Source organism: Sesamum indicum, linkage group LG10 (genome assembly GCF_000512975.1).
Source record: "Sesamum indicum cultivar Zhongzhi No. 13 linkage group LG10, S_indicum_v1.0, whole genome shotgun sequence".
Taxonomy (NCBI): domain Eukaryota; kingdom Viridiplantae; phylum Streptophyta; class Magnoliopsida; order Lamiales; family Pedaliaceae; genus Sesamum; species Sesamum indicum.
Window position 1 is genome coordinate 11594412 of NC_026154.1, and position 4395 is coordinate 11598806.

Here is a 4395-nt window from a genome sequence, read left to right on the forward strand (position 1 = left end):
TCCAAAAAAATTAATTTAATATAATCAAATTAATCTCTATATTTTGGAATTAATTTTAAATTAATTCCATCAAGACCGGTGATTAGAGTGTGACTCTTTAGGTTCACCCTCAACTAGATTGGGGCGTGTGTGACCAACACAATAAATTTAATTAATTATTTTTTATTATCCCATAACCCGAAATAGCCAGTTACGATGGGTGACCGTCTAGCAACAATCCATGGCACTAGAGACTAGGTGAATTATGCGTGAACATTTAGGCTCTGAGTTTCATACGGGTGCAATCCTATTGTCAACCGTCTCCTAACCTTAGTTTAGAACATGAAATTGGGGGTCAGTTCCCATCCTTGACTAGACATCTATGCTTCATACTCGAGATGTGTTTACTCTACTAATCATTGTAGGAAATCCCTTCCCACTTAATCAATCGCTATAGCCATAGACTTAAAAAGTCTAAACATCTCAGAGCGCATAGGAGATCTCGCTATCACAATACTGGTAGGGGACAGATTTTTTCTTGGAATCAACCATCTTCACTACATTCTCAGACTGCACTAAGCAAAGCTTATGATGACTATATCTCACGATATAGTTACTGCTCGCCATATTCAAGATACATTTTTTCGTATGTATGCGACTGCCATGATTTCTCAAGTCCAAAGACTAATCCCCTACTACTGAAACTCGTAATACCAATCACACCGACCAAGTGCTTAATGCTTTCATATGATGATTCACGCTATTTAGTTTAGTGAGTTGACTACTTTGTCAACCAACCCACTAAAATAGCATAAACGACCTATGTCTCCTGCCGATGAAATACGGTTGTAATACTTAGTACGAGTCTCTATAGGACTCTTGATACCACGTCTCGAGGTCCTCAACTTGGAACATTTCAAACCGACCCTTAAAATTTGGTCCCAAAGTTGTCAAACCTATATGCAGTCCGACTCCACCGGTTTAACCCTTTGGTATGTGGGCATTTTGTTGTGACATAAAACACCTTTTAATCTAAGTTGTAAGCATAACAAAACATAATGTTAGTTTGATGAAGTCTTACTATATTCATCAATTCAATATAATTTGATAAAGATTGTCGAATAGAAGATAGCTAATTAAATTGGCTTTTTGGTCACCTATTATAGCAATCTCCTACTTGACCATTAAGCCAATTACCCATATCGCTCAGATATTTCTGAGTATGAGTAATCTACAATACCGGCTTGGTCTCGTGGGTCTCTCTATTTTTTTCCAGAGCTACACGGTCCAACCGTATGCTTCCTTCACCATCCCCACCTGCAGATAGTGGTTATCTAAGAATTTTCCGTGGATCTTCTGATGAAATTTTGTGCCTAAACCAAAGCTATAACACGAATTAAATTGATAAATGTTCAAAAGATCAAGTATATTTGTATATACAGAATTGTTAGTCTTACATAAATGTAAATAGCATCTTATACTATTGAATTAGATCGCGTAATCAAACCGTTAAAATTTTAATCAGACCATTGGATATTATTAAATTGACAAAATACTACATTCGATGATGATTCAGACATTTTTGTTAACAGATGCTAAGATATTGTAGTAAATACATAATCAATATGTTAAAAACGATGCAACTATCCGTCAAACCATTTGATTTTAGATCAGACCGTTAGATATGTTGACATATGGAGAGTATTATTATACGTTTCAATTTGGAATTGATTAGGATCTCAAATGTAGAGATATCGTAATCGGAATAGAACGAGCAATCTGTGGACATATTTAGGGATGGTTGCTAGAACGGGTTTAGGAACGGGTAGACTTAATCATTTTAAGAACAAATATTTTATACATTTAGGAGCATTCTTTTTTAATTTCATCTTTTGGAATGGTGAAAAATAAAAAATTGTTCCTAAATTGATTTTTCTTTCAATTTTTCTTTTGGTGCGAAATTAAATTTGTTCTAACGGTCTTAGGAACGGTCAAGATTAATTGACTGTTCTTAAGTTTTGATTTTTCCTCCTTTTTAATTTCGGATATTGTAATATATATAAGAGCGATTTTAATGTTTTCAATATCTGTACACTTAGGAATGGGTCTGTAATTATTGACCGTTCCTAAATAAATAATATTGTGTTTTGTTTTTTTAAAAAATAAGTTTGAAAAATATACTTCTATATTAGCTGGTCAACTATTTTTAAAAATACGTACACAAACACTTGATACAGAAACGCTAAATGTCAATCATAATTACTGTCTTCTTTAGTCTCGTATTCCTCGTCAAAGCTATCTTTCGTCAGAATCCTCATCAAATTCACAGTCCACCGATCGGGATGTACCTGCTCCTTGTTGATTAGCAACAGAAAGATCAACGACTAATTGAATACCATTTGGGTCATGCAAGTTATAATTATGGTTGCCGATCGCAGCTTTTGGAGTAGGTATTGCCTCATCCTCTTGAAACGCAACTTCTTCCATCGAGATTCATTTATGACTCTTGTTTTGCAGACAGTAATCCAGTCCACTTTGTCTCTCTTCATGCTAGGGTACTCCATGTAGTAGACTTGTACTGCTTGCTATGTCAGGATGAATGGTTTGTTCTTTTGGTATACTTTTTTGAAGTTTACATCAACAACGTGATAATGAGGATGTACCTTCATACCTCTCACGGAATTGACGTAGAGGGCACTTAAATAAAACGATCTGTATGTTTGGAATAAGTGGGTAATCCAACTGAATGATCTCTTCGCGAATCCCATAGAAGTTGCAGTCTGTGTCTATACATGATGAGCTTTTGACACACACCCCACAGTTCATAGTTGACTTGCCTACGCTGTGCACATCCTTGTGGAAATTGTAGCCATTTACAAAGTAGCACGAGAATGTTGTGACCTCAGCTGTAGGACCCCAATAGTGCAACCTCAAAAGCTCGTTGTCCGTGTAATTCAATTCAGATTTAACTTGTGTTGAGAATATTAGAGAAACATGCAACTTCAAATTACAATTGACATAATTAAAAAACACACAACTTACACGACTTTTGAATCAATCCTTGAATTGAGTAGCTACTAGCTCATCAATAATAGGGTCGTCTGCATGATAGTGCGCGTAAAGTTCATCTACAAAGGACCTATTCACATACATATCAATACATAGGTTAAAAGTAAAAAATAATAATGTGAGTACACTATATTAGTATCTTTACACTTACTCGTAGTATGGCGTGACTACTTCAGAGTTGGTCAATATGTACGTCTCAATTATGTGGCATTTTAATCTACTAAGCCATCTCTTCTTTGATGCACGACTACCTCGACGAGGGTAGTTGAAAATAGACCGTTGGATACGAGTTTCGTTCATATAGAGATCGTCATTTCTATGTGGCCTATTTCGTTTGCAAGAAATCTGGGACTCAAAATAGTGAGAAGTGAAGAGACTAATTTCTTCTACAAGGTAAACATCTACAATTGACGCCTCGATGTGTGCTTTGTTTTTCACCTTCATTTTCAAGTCTCAAAGAAATCTAATAACCGAACATTTATTAGAAACATAATCTACTAGAAATATTTCAAAAAACTAGAATAACTCGTGTAATAATTAACTCTCAAATGGATACATCCACCTGTACTGCACAGGCTCTCCCATGCGCACTTCATATGACAGATGAACAATTAATTGCTCCATTGAGTCGAAGAAAGCTGGCAGAAATATTTTCTCAAGGTTGCACAAGATGGTTGGGACACTAGCTTCCAATTCTTGTACCTTGTTCACATTGAGCGTCGTTAAACACAAAATCTAGAATAGAAGGCTGACCTTAGTCAATGCACTCCACATCGGCTTAAGAAGCATTTTACAGAAGGAAATCATGATCAACTTCTGTATGAATACATGACAATCATGACTCTTCATGCCTTGAAGCCTCAGCTCCTTCATGTCGACACAACGGGCCAAATTAGATACGTAGCCATCAAGAAACTTCAGATGACTAATCTATTCATATATCCTCCTCTTATGCTCTTTAGTAAGGGTATATAAGGCTTTGGGCATCACGTTTGGCCTTCTTTCGTCCACCTCAAGCTTGGGTCAATTACATATGATCTTGAGGTCCTTCCATGCATTCAGAGTATCCTTCGTGCTTCCCTTTATATCCATCACGGTATTAAATATATTGTCAAACATATTCTTCTCAATGTGCATGACATCAAGATTGTGTTGTATCAAATGCGTCGACCAGTACTCGAGCTCCCAAAAGATGCTTTTTTTTGTCCACTTATGCTCGCTATCGTACCCGTCCAGGAGAGCCAACGACACCTCAACTGCAGGACTAAACTCTTCAACCCATTCGCGGATCTTTTCTCCAGTCAATCTTAGCCGTGCAACCTTCTTTTCTACATAGTTCTTAGTGAA